This window comes from Excalfactoria chinensis, chromosome 5, assembly GCF_039878825.1.
Source record: "Excalfactoria chinensis isolate bCotChi1 chromosome 5, bCotChi1.hap2, whole genome shotgun sequence".
Taxonomy (NCBI): Eukaryota; Metazoa; Chordata; class Aves; order Galliformes; family Phasianidae; genus Excalfactoria; species Excalfactoria chinensis.
Window position 1 is genome coordinate 28599723 of NC_092829.1, and position 13789 is coordinate 28613511.

At 37.2% G+C, this 13789-nt stretch overlaps 1 long non-coding RNA gene across 1 annotated transcript in view; it reads right to left on the reverse strand.

Moving 5' to 3' along the window:
• LOC140252687 (uncharacterized) overlaps nt 1-13789 on the reverse strand; it is a 229876-nt gene that overhangs the window by 145781 nt on the left and 70306 nt on the right. Inside the window, exon 3 of the long non-coding RNA XR_011903692.1 lies at nt 1366-1435. This is a non-coding gene — a long non-coding RNA (uncharacterized lncRNA). The remainder of the gene's footprint in view (nt 1-1365; nt 1436-13789) is intronic.

Sequence of the window (13789 nt, forward strand, 5' to 3'; positions counted from 1 at the left end):
GAGTAAAGGGAAAACTCACCAACGGTGGTGCCTTGACTGAAGCAGCTGAGGCAGTCCTCCCTGGTGAGCGATCTCCAAGAGATACTGCTCCAGTGGGAGTCAGCCCTTAAATGAGGTCTCAGAGGGGATGGAGTCAAGCTCCACCCCTTCCGGGAGCACAGCTACATCACTCTCACCTGTGCTCCCACAGCTGACCCCATACTTGCCTCAGCTGATTAATCAGAGGTTCAGGCTGTGATTACCAATCTCCCATACAAGTAGGTATTTTAAAGCTTAGTCCCATCAGTAGCAGTCTTCAGCATTTTGCAAAATTCATTCACCAAAGAAAGACCTGAACATGGGGTACAATTACTTTTACAAAATATATAACTACTGTGAGAATAATATGGTGTATCCATGATAGAGTACTACTTTTATGTTAGTGGTTTGAAAATTAACATATTATTTAAATTTCGTTCTGTAGAACCAGTATATTCTATCCAAGGAAAAAAAGAGATGTGTCTCTCTGTGTTATACCAGAATGAGAGTAAAAAATGTTCTAACAAACAATTTAAGAATATAGATGCATATTCACTACAAAATATCAGCAAGAGATCACAAACTTGCACTGCCTCTGTCACCTCAACAGACAGGAGCTGTGTCCGTGACCCCAGCATACTAAACTGCAGCTATCACAATGTTCTGAACAATCACACTGATATTTTATCATTTTTTGAAAGTTACAAGCTAGAAAAACTAATAAATGCAAAGCAGTTCCTAAGAACAAATTCACCCCCACACAAATACCAGACATTTTTTAGAGGAGATTAAATAAATTATACCTTCTTTTCATCTTTTATGTCTGATGAAGTGTCTTACCAAGAAACAGGGATATCATGAGGATCTTCTTATCAAGTACTATCTGGGACCATGAGTAGCTTGCAATCCAGCCTCCTCAAAAGGACTCTGTTCTTCCATAGCCCTTTGTAGTTTATTTTAATATGAAAATATTAAACGAGTCCCATATGTAAACTCCTACTCATCAGTCGTTAGAACAGGATTTTAAGCCTTTACAGCCAACATCCAAAGTAGCCATTCACCTCATTTTTGCCTGAAAACACTGGCACATCCCTTCTTGGCATGAAAGTTACCCGCACAATTCTATCCTTGTGATGTTGGCATTCCTTAAATATTTTGGGCTGGGCTATGGATACTTTCACTAGACATCTCCTTAAAATCAGCAATTAAACCAGACAGTCATAGTGGTTGCCAATAGCACTTTGTTAACTAGCTGGATTAGAAAGCACTTGCATGGGAACTGGAAAATTTGATCTGAAATCACTCAGGTCTGAATTCACTGCAAAGATTTGGACGATATTCTCCTACCTCTCAGGTATCATTTCAGTAGTCACTCAGCCGAGCCTCTTTCAGCATCCACTGCTAAAGACCTTCCAATCTGAAAAGTAAAGTAATTGAATATTAGCCAGGGTATAGAACTCAGGCCACTTTTATTTGCAGAAAAGTCTCTAACTAGGTTAATAAACCATTCCATATGTTCACTGAACACTGTTATAATTGTCATATAAAATAAATGGCCTTCAACAGCATGCACAAGATGCAACCCGCACTCTGTGTCAAAAGGATGGGACTACTTCAGCCAGGGCCTGGAGCACTCCATGGCCAGGAAGGAGTTCCACAGCTGATATCCAAGACAGAGGACAGTTCTGAGGAGCTGCACAAGAGCATGGATACAAAATAAAAGAGCAGAAACAGGAGAACAACAAGGAGCACAGCAGGCCAAAATCTGCATGCACAAACCCAGGCTCCTGCACCATTCCTCACCTTGAAGAACTAAGTGTAACCCATAAGGAAAATGAGAAGTTGAAATTAGGAAAGGGGAAGGAAAGGTGTTTGGCTAAATTTGAGCCTGGGGAAGGAGGAAGAAAGATAAACTTCTCAACCAGTCTAATCCCTGCTGAGTCCTTTAGATTTTTCTGTAAAGGCAGACTCATGTATGTTTAATAGATTGGTGCTGACCGTCATAGTATGTTTTGTGCTCTATTGCAGTCAGCATCTCTAAAACAAAAACAATTACAACAGAAAACATAGCATATCAAAATAAAAAACAAATTCAGACAAACAGCTTTTTTACATTGCTAGGACAGTTTAAAGTCACTGAGGTCAAGCAGCACCCACCCCTGAGGTTTTGGCTCCAGAAAGTGACTAACTCCCCTTATCCAAATAAACAAACATCTATCTGTTCTTGCATCTATACCTTAAAAAAAATAAAAATAAAAATAAAATCTGTAAATAGCAACTTAAAAGCTCCTGTGAAATGCAGCATGAATCTGTGAAATGAAGCATACTATTCTACTGCTTGCTGTAATTTCAACTGCAAACTTGAGGAGCCCAGCTGTGTTATAATAAACAAACCAGCTGAAGTTTGTAATACCAAAACCCTGCAAGTTCAATGTGACCATGCAGACACAAAGGCAGGCATACAGCTGTTCCGAATGCATGCTAAAAATTCTTGGTACCACAATGCAAATGAAATGAACTGCAATGAAAAAATATCAGTACAAGCAATCCTCCAAATCTTGCTTGAGATTCCCTTCTTTGCCTGACAAGCAGTCAGGCATCCCTGCTTCTTGTGTCGTAACAAGCACAGTTATTTTTGCAAGCTGAAACAAGGATAAAAACAACTCTCTCTCACTGACAGTATTTTTGAGCAGTATTTCAGAAATTGTATGCAAAGACAGTACAAGCTCCTACTGACAGAACTCAAGTGCATTTGCAGCTATATAGAAAAGCAATCTTTTGACGGCTTCTAAGGAAAAATTGCTTAGAACTTTCATGGAAGCAACAAGTTCAGTATTAGAATTTGAGCTGACATTTTAATGAATGACACAGTCAGGCTTCCAAAAATTCCATACTTCTAATTTTCTAAGAAAAAGTTACTACATGTGAGAGGAGGGAATAACTTTTCTAATAATAATTTTAATAATAAAATGCATAACACACATTTGTACACAGTTACAGTGAAAAACTGGGCAACTTTCAACCAAAATAAGTTTCTTCTGCAACTTCTTCAAAATTCCATCTAATAAAATATAAGGTATTTGTTCTATGATAGACAAGTCATAATCATCGCAAAGAATATTTAAAGAGGAGAAAGTGACATAATATTGCAAGAGTAGTTTCACATGGGGAAGAGCGTAGATTTGGCTCTAAAACAGAACTGACTTGATTACTCTAAGATGTTTCATAAATAAAATACTTTCATAACAAATATGTAAGGTTGCAACACCGAGAAAGTCCCAGAACTCCCAGGAAATTATTGCCAACGTCACAGCATGACTAAACTTTCTAAAAACAGTCTCAAAAGAACGAGGTTCAAAAGGAACTGGAAGGAAAAAAAAAAAAAAAAAAGACAATATATGCCTGGCCTTTTCCTTTCAGTCAGCATAACTGTACAGATCCTCAGCAAATGCAAGCACTGTCCCTTAAGTTTCACTATCTCAAGACAGGCTACAGCTACATCATTTTCTCACTGCCCTCCATAGTCCTGCGCATAGTCCTTGCACTGCACGACCTCAGGAAATCTCAAATCAATTCACCCAAACACACCCACTTTCACTCCCTCTTCTACATTCTTCCAGATACTTCTACCATGAAAGAACTGTTTTCCATGACCCAGCAGCTGGATTGGAGGAAGATCGGTTTAAATCTAGAAGTGTTTATAAGAACAAATAACGATCTTTATACATTCAAAAACAATCTTTTATAGCCTCTTAACCTTTTCCCAAAATTCTAAAATGGGCCGCTCCTCTGAAAGACCAATATAATACGGCCAAAACATGCTATTGATATCACAAGCCAAAAGCACAACAAGTTTCTTTAAAAATAGAATTGTAGTGACATTTTTAAAATGTTTATTTTAATCTGGTTAACGATGGAATTACCCAGGGAAGTTTAATCCTGAAGTGACATGACTTAGTCATCATTAGCTCAGAATAACAAACTTCTTTATGCCCTCCCAGGACTGACAGCATTGGAATTCCTGAAAATCACATTCCCCAGCATTTCCGGCTTCTTTAAATCTTTCTACTATTTGACAAATATTCAATAAATTGTCTGAAAATTAATCATCCTGAAGCAAGCACCTGAATTGGATTCTGAGTCTGCATGCAAAATTTCACTTGAATAAGGCCTCTAAAAAAGTACTAATACTTTGAAGGCTGTAATTATTAAACACGTTTTCTTGAAGATTCATCCTGCACTGGCAGGCATAATGCCCACACAGAGCATTTATCTTCTAGGTGAATTATATCACAGGCCGGTATAGTCTGTCTCAAGATTTAAGGCTTACTGTATTTCCCATGCTTGCAGTCAGTTACCACAGGGGTGTGGGGATAAAACTAAAAAGGCAACTTTGTATAATTTTTATAATACAGTGCTCAAATCCTGCCAATCTGAAAGCCACTGAAACTTCATATCCCTTCTTCCTTTCAGATTTAAATTTGTTTCCCTGCTTTTTATATCTTCTCTAGGATAAGAAGTGTGCCAAATTTCAGGAATTCAATGATTTCTCTTTCTGACGGATACTGGGGGTGTGGGGGTGGAGATGGTCAAAATTCACACTTATAGCAGAGTTGTGTTCCATCTTCAGTTACTAAGTGATTGCTGCCATTCCTTTAGTAACCCGCTTCCTTCTTAATGCTATGCCATTAACATTCTGAAATATTAATTAGTGGCTTTGAGGTCACCTCCAGCACCTCAACTATGTCAGGATTTTTCAAAATAAGGAGAGAAGAAACATGAACTTTGTAAGCTTCTAGGATTAGTTGCAGAAATAGATCTGTTTTGATGCAACCACATCAAAAATTGAAACAAAACAAAACCAACCAGGTATTGGTATTTAGACTCAAAATGTCTAAATTGTTACCAAAAATGTCAGCAAAACGCACACATATCCCTTGAGAAAGGAAGTTATAGAGGTGTCCTCTCTTGTAAAGAGACCATAATTATCACCAGTTCAGTGTGTGACCTTCAGAACAGATCTCGTAAGCATAGAGAAGCACAAACTACAACAGTCCACACTGAGGATGTACTCCTAAGAATATACTTCCAACAGACAGAGCACTGCAGCAAGCCAAGGGAGGAAAAGGATATCTCTGCTAATGATCCTTTGGTGCTGCAGCCAGCTCTGTACTCAACCAGCCTGGAAGAGCAACTCCTATGACTGTGATCAGGATCTCAGGGGGCTCATGCTTTTTCAAGGGTAGTATACATGACTTGCAAAATGACATCCCAAATGAATGTATTTTATAGAGAGCCTCACAAAAATTACTCTCAAAGCAGTTTCTGTATGTTGCTAATGTTACCTTTGATCTATATAACTATTTTTGTGTCATTTAAGTAAAAAATAAGACTTTTTTCCCCCCAATACTTAACAGATCATTCTCTATAATCTGAAACAGTAAATTGAACTATGACACTAAAAACATGTGTGCCTACTTTAAACTTGAAGTAACATTTTGACATGAATAACAAAATGAATTTATTATCTCATTTATTTATTTATTTATTTAAATATACACCTAGGATGATTAAGATGTCGTCATCACTTTCTGGAAGGAAACATTAACCTGCCTGCAATTAGTTAAACAGTTTCCCAGCAGACAACCAAAATATATATGGATATTGAAGAAACATACGTTCCTTCCTCCACAGTTTATCTGATTTAATCTGAAAATGATTTCACTCTTTAGTGAAATCTCAAATGCTGAGTTACAGCCTAGAAAGTCTTATGACACACTGAACCACAGTGACACTGTAGCACCTAAGCAGAGCAGTCTCTTTTGCTGTATTGCCGTAAAGTTAAGTTCTCTTTGGCAGAAATTCATGAGGATATTGGTAAAATTAAGTATTCGTTCCAGCATGACCATTATAAGAGAATAAGATAGGATTAAAATTCTGCATAACTAAAAATGCATTAACTTGGTTTAAAAAACAATCACAAATCACAACCTGGGAAAAATGAAGTGTAGTAACTTCTGACACCTGAAAACAAGTGGTTGGAACCACAGATGGTGCTTTTAAAGAAAAAGGAAGAACCATTTCTGATCAGGAGGCTACAGAAGAAATAGAAGAAAGGTTTTTGACTTACTCAACCTATTAAAAAAAAAAAAAAAGCACAACTGAAATCAGCCCCAGGTGAGATGGTAAGGGTGCATCTGGCTGACTGTGAAAAGAATACAATTGAGGTCTTCCACCTACTTCCCAACACTTGTATAGCAGTGATAAAACTGTCCTGAGGTTCTCTAACAGTAAACTCCTCTCCATTCAGAAAAAAAACAAACATGTACAGATGTGCTGTATTTTTAGCATGGACTTAATCCATTCTGTTTCACTCGTGAACATCCTTATCAGACTGAAACTTTTTACAGGGCTTTGCTGACTCCAGACCCTGTTAAGTTAGTATTTTAAATCATGTGGAGGACTTCTGCAGTTGCTACAAACTAAGAGTTTACCACCAGCTCCACACACCTTACATTTAGCATTTTATTTTTTTTTAACTGAAAGGATTCATTGATGAACCACCAACCCTCGTCAACAACTTGGGAGGAACTTCTTCCTCAACCACTGATTTAGCTCAAATTTTGGCAGGAGGATATAACATCACATTTTTTGTCCACTTTTTTTTTTTTCGGTGGGACTACATAAAATAAACCTCTCTAGAGTGCACAGAGAACAGAAACACGGGTTATAAAGAGACAGGATGACCCAGCTCAGAATCCGTTGGGCATTCTGGATTATATCCAGGTGTTAAACATAAACACAAGGCATACAGCTTTTTAGACAAATAACTGCAGGGAAGCTGCCAATGAGCAAGAACAAACATTCTTCTCACAGAACTGGACTGTGCATCAGAAGGCCAAAAAGAGGTGGAAGAAGACTTGGATTCCCTTTACAATATCTTACATCCTCAACTGAGATATTTACTATGGAACAGATCCACAAAGGGGATTTATCATCACTGTCAGAATACCTACCTTTCCACCACCTCAGGAATTTATAACTATGAACAAGGCAATTCAGCTCATGTTTTAAGGCACTGCAGTCAAGCAACCAAAAAGGAGTTCCACAAAAGCAGCACATAGCTTAGAAAGCATTTAAACTAACAAGGAAATGCTTTGTTAAGCCACAACCCTTTTCCAGGATAGAGGCATTTTTCTTTAAGAGGAGTGTGGTTACAATTTCCCAAAATTTTTCCTGGAATTCCAAGATTTTTTCTTGGAATTAGCATGTAGCTAACGGATCCTCACAAACCACAGCTAGAAGTGGCCAAAGGGTAGCATGGGAGATCTTTATTCAACTCCACAAAACTACATTCCATTAAATGCTTGCAGTTAGAGTGTCAAAATTTTGGATGTGTTGTATAAATTGCAAAGTCACGATGATTCTCACAGTCCTGAATGAACTGGCCTGTTTTAGAGAGAGCAAATGTTTGAACTGATTATACCATTTTTACAGTACTTTTCATTTATTATTTTTTTTTTTTTACTATTTTATTATGACTTATTCTCTCTATTTTTTAAAAGCAGAACCATATCTAAAGCCCATGAGATCTGACAGAACCAATATAGCTAGTAACTTGACTGAAAGTTGACAAAGTCGCTAGAAATTAACAGTCTTTAGTAAGCGCACTTCTTGGAAAAGGCACTTTTGATGTTCTTTTAATCAGTGAATTTATGAAATGCTACTCACAGCAAGGTGATTCTGTACCGGAAGCAAGGATGTCACCCCCAGTTACTGCCAGAATCACAGTCTCTCTCAGAAAATCAGACAATTTTAACAATACACAGCCATCAGATACCTCATTACACATCTCTTAGTAATCACCTCTCAAATTAAGACCTCAAAATATAATGGCTAGACAGGACATAGAATTACGTTACAAAATAGTCAGACTTTTGCTCCTACTTCTGCATAGTCTGTGCAAATTCTACTGTGTACAATGAATCACTCTACTGGAAATTTGCAGGAAAGTAAGATAAATCACTAATCAAGCTGTGCATAACTAGCTTGAGTGGCTAGAGTAATTATGTCCCGCCACTCAGCTACACATTTCCTGAAGCACTTCCTTTTATCACAGTCAATGGAATTTGGCAGGGATTAAAATCAGGTCACTTCCAGCTATGCTAAGTCCCTGTCCAGCTCAAGCAGACTGACAAATGAATGAAGGCACTCAGGGAAATCACTTATGTCTCTCCCTAATCAGAAGAACAAATATCATAGTGACTCTCATTATTCTTTCAGAGACTGAGAGTACAATGATTCAGTAAATGACAAATCATATACAATGAACCTTTGGAGTCTGTATCAGCACTCCGATAAAAAAGGTAACTGTGGGGACACCTGAACACATATGCAGCCTTCCTTCAGCACTTCACCCTTATCCTCTCTGCTAATATCAGCATCTACAAACAGTATCTATACAGGATATTGGAAAATACACCTAGATCACAACACGGCCATCATGAAGAAGAATGGAATTCCTTCTCAGGGTTATTTAATATTTCACATACTTCCCAAACTCAGAATCTAAATCCAAATCTAATCCCACAGAAAATGCTGTGATTTTATCTTTTAATTGTACATGTTAATCCATATGTCCATGTTCAGCTCCCCACCCTCTGCAATTTACTATGTCTGTTTTGAAGCCTGGAAGAAGAATAAATAACTTTTAGAAACAGATCTTTGTCAGACTGCTAAGATGAGTAAGTCTTGCTGGAAATTCCTTTGGGTATTTCATTGTCTCAATTGCATTAAGGTCACATAACTAGGCATTATCTAGAGCAGATATACACTGTTTCTAGAGACTTGCATGTTGTAAAACAAAAGGGAAAAAATCTAAGAAAGTTCATTGCAACATAGCTGTTTAAGGCATCATATGTGGAGCAGAAAAGAAAACCATGCTGCAGTCCTTTACTATGGCAATCAGTTGTCCCAAAGTTCCTCTCTTGTCCCATCATTTTAAGCAACTATTCTTACATCCTCTCCTATGGTCATGGTCCATGAGTAAATTAAGAAGAATTTAGAATAAATAAGCCTTTTTTAATTATTATTTTTATTTATTTATTTATTTTTAACCAGTGTTCTGGCACTGTTATCTTCTCCATCTTGCTGAAGTGCTGAAGTGGAAAAGAAATCACATAACATCTTACCACACTATATAGATTGTTTTAGATATTAAACTACTTTTGAACTGGAAGAATCAAAACAATTTGTGCTCATTTCAACAGGGCAACTGATACTGCTTTCACAAAGCCAGGTAAGTATTTCCTTGAAGTTTTCAAACAGTGGCAAACGTTTTGTATTTTGGTGCATGAATTTAAGAGCCAAGGTTTTTTCTCAATCTTGCATACTTTGTTTTATGCCTGTTTTCAGACAACAGGATCCCTCCCTCCACCACACATACATAATAAGAATTAATAGGGATTGAAATAAACTGTGGGGATTGGACAAATTCTTGCTGTGACTTTGTTTCATGAGCCAAGATCTAACAAAAAAGTATATTCGAAAAGAGTCATTAGAACTGAGCAGTTTAGCTTCTACGTTTGACTCATTCCTGAAGAAGCTGGATGCACATATATGCCAAGAAAAAAATAATGTACTATGCGATTTATATTCTTTTCTCTACGCAAATATTGGGAAACAGTTTAATCTCAAACAGATAGGCTTCCAGTATTTAGCTTATTAATGCAGCTTAAGTAAAAATACGCAATGCAGAAAGCTGCCCTCACACAGCAATTAATGAGAAACAGGAACATAAGAATTTCAAGAACTCAAAGATTTGAGCAATTCTGCTTCTGTTAAAGCATATTTGAGTTATGGTGTTGGAAGCATCTGTTTATTCAAATACAGTGTTTGGTAACCTTAGCAATACTCTATTTATTTGATGCCCCACAAGTCAGCCCCTCAAGTTTGAGAATCTGAGTATTCTTTCTTAAACAGTAAAAGAATACAATCAAGAAAAATTGATTTATATTGCTAGGTCTTGGTTGGTTCTACACGTGTTCAGTAAAAACCTTCAGTTTCTAAAATGCTGTTAATCTGAGATATTTCAGCAATACTTAAAAATACAAAACAAGAACCAAACAAAATGTGCTTGGAAACAGTTCATTAGTCTGGTTGCCTAACTGATTGATCTAGGAAATTCTAGCCAAACATTTATGGCTTACTGCCTCTTCTAAATTTTAAGAATTTTTAATCCTTTTTTTAAATTAAGCGACAAAGCAGCGCAATATGCTAGATACCTCATCAGCAGAAGGCTGTTTTGGGAGCTGCTAAATCTAAGAATGCTGTAAGGCACTTTGCCCTTGATCTGTATCACTCAGAGTGCCAAGCAGGCCAGGTCATAAAACACTGAGCAACATCTCAAAGACAGCTTTCATGAACTACAGTTGTTAAAGGAAGGGCACCTGAAATTTCAAGCTCTTTTGAGATACCTCCTAAAGCACTTAAAGAATGGTAATCCCAGAACTTTTGGTATCTTTCATCCATGCGTTTCAGGAAATAAAAATAACAGGCTTTTTATTTTGTCTGTTTTCCTAGTCAGGGAATTGTTCTCTCTCTCCCTGCAGTTATTATCAACTTCTGTGTTCTTCCAGGGCTTTGAAGTTTTCTTCTCTTTGTAAAAACAGATTCAGAACCTCCTACAGTTTGAAAAACAGCAGTGCAAGAGAGGCACTTCAATTTCACTTGGAACAACTTCTGGCAACAGCTTGCAGAAATCTGCAGTTGACATTTCCCAACAGAAATGCACAGCTTAGCAGGAACATTCCCAAACACAGCTCTCTCTTTCTAACAATGGGAACACCTTCATCCCTGATGGGACCTTACATCACAGTGAGTGCAAGTCACTGTGTAACCTGTATCCAAATGGCAAAAAGGGTCAGTATTAAAATGGTCTGAAAAAGCCACAGAAAGAATCTGGAAGTGAGACTCAACTGATCTGCATGGCTCAGAAAGAGACCGTATCTGACCAGAACAAGCTAAATAGAAGTGAATGAGCAAGGGCTAGGACAAGAATAAAGGCTGGGGTTTGGCCATTCATTCAAGTACAAGCAATGATTAAAAAATAATCCTCACATTACATGAAGGCTACTGTGTGTATTCTTTCTGTTTGTTGCTTTTTGTTTTGTATTTATAGAGCAAATGAGGCCATTTCTAGAGAAAACAGCTTTCACAATTAAAAATAGTATTCTTATGTCCATACCTAAAGAGACAAACTGAATTCCAGCATTCCCTAGCTATTGTAAATGTCATTCCACTCCTTGAACGTCAGATAGTCTGCATAGCATATACATTTAATCTTAGATGGACAAGTGCTTGCTGGTGAAAATAAAGGACAACACAATGCTGCAGTGTTAATCTTTTGAGGCCTTGAGGCATTACATCAAGTTATACTACCTTTACGTTTTCCAGATACATGAGATAAAATATTAAAAGAACAAATGATCCAAAGTAGCAAGATAATACACAATACTGAACAGGTTGTGCTTAACAGATTTGGAGAATGCATTTACAATATTTGGAGAAATAAACTGGCCTCTATTTCCCAGAAAATACATAACCTTGAACTACAGGCACTGAGGCCACATGTTCAAGCAATCTGATTCTAGCACATCAACGACCTGGAACACTAGGATTTATCTTCCACGTGAAATTATAAGTTATTACTTGAATAATAAAAATACCTTTTAGCCAGGAACCATTTTTAGCAGCAAACAGTTTATACTAAGGAAGCGCAACATGAAGCAAGGACTGGAGTCTGGTGTGGTAACAAGGGAACAACAAATGGCTATACATACAGGTAACAGTAAAGACAACAATGCTTTCTCTATATTAAACTTCAAGACAGATATACTAACGTCATTACCTTTGAGAAGAGAAAGCAAGTATTTTAGCATTTTCAGAAGGTAAAAACAGATCATTTATTAAAGAAATTCTTGTATCTCTCATAGATTTCACTCCTTCAATGCATCATTTTTAATTAAGAATGTCCTACTAGTACAATGTACATTTTTAATTAAGAATGTCCTACTAGCTCAAGTACAATAGTACATGCTGTTTTATATGTATATGTATATATTTGTTTAGTGTCCTAAAATTTCGTTATAACACTGTTTGTAAACCGATCAGCACGTTTTTCTGTGATACATTTGTTCAATCACTTCAGCTTTAAAATGTCATGTTGAAAGAGAAAGCTGGAGTTAAATAAATATATAATTGACCTTTTTTTTAAAATAAAATAAAATAAAATAAAATAAAAAATATATATATATATATGAACTTTTGATACAGACACAGTTCTATCAGGACTGACACAATCACTTACATATGGAGGAGCCCAGACCTCACTCCATGTAGCTCCTTGCTCCCAGTCACCCTCTGAACTCCCAGCATGGGCAGCACCTTGGGTACTAGTGCATCACCAACAGTTCCCTTCCATTTTGCCTTTTCCGGGAGCATTATATAGTTGGGTTTTTCCCAGTGCCACAATATTGCAAAATGCCAAGCAAATAGATTTTTTTTCCCAGCTAAAGTCAGTTTTGGCTCTAAACATGAAAGAACTTTTTAAAAAAGGTTTTGTAGACATTGCCATCTCAGTCTTCAGTCTCCCATTTTTCTTTATGGCACTGTTTGTTCTGCCTCCAAGCATCATCAGAGTCTATTTCACTTGCATGAACACCAGTAATCACAGTAAGCAATAACTACAATCTGTTATAGTAGATACAGTTCCACAGGAAATTTTAGCCAAGAAAGAAAAGAAGAAGAGATCAGACCCTGACATGATGCAAGACTTGCATTTCTAGATGAATAGCAACCAGTTGGTGATCATGTACTCTGAATTCCAGGATAGTTTTCCAACTATCTAAGGTATGTAGAGAGACTTTAAACACTTTTCTTTTAGCCTTAAAATTATTCAAGCTTAGTATGTACATCCAGAGCAGGAAAAGCTGCTCTCAGCTGGTATGAAGAGGCACAGGGAGCTCTGTACCCTCAACTCTGCTCCAGCTGTTTTTCCCTCCAAATCAAGTCCAAATAAATTACACTTCCTAGAGTTCTTTCACATTCTACATGTGAATGCTACATAGTGCCATAAAGCAGTTTGGTCAGTGTCAGTAGACATGAATCTGAAGGAAGGCTGCTGAAATCCAATATAGTCTAGTGTTTTTACTTCTGCGTTTACTTCTTGGGTTGTGACACGCATCATCAGTCACTGGTGCAAAAATGCTTTTATTTGTGGTGAGAGAAGAGAAAAATCTTTCATTTCTACAAACAGATTCTCAAACTCAATTTGGAAAGGAGTAGCTTAAATAACTTCTACCCTAGAAGTGAAAGAACCTTCTTTGCTTCAGTTCCAAAGCTTTCTAATGATGAAGATTTAATCCAAACTGCTCTTCAGTCTAACTGAAGGAAACATTCCTAGAAATATAAAAGGTCAAGAAAAATGAGTGTCACTGTTGTGCCACTGTTTTTGTTTGTTTGCTTTTGGGGGGAAGGGGGGGGAGGGCAGGGAAGAGATTTATGTGGACCTAAACCTGGCTTCAGGTCCTACCCCAGTCAGAATTTTGCACAGTGAGCAGCATCACTGGTCCATTAACGTGCTTAGAGGTGCAAAATACTGATGGTGATTTCCCAAAGGAGTACAACCATAAAAGAGTGTAAAACAAATTAAAGAGAAGGCCTGAGGTGTTAACAAGTCTTCACAAAGGCCTATAACCTCGTTCTGCAGAAC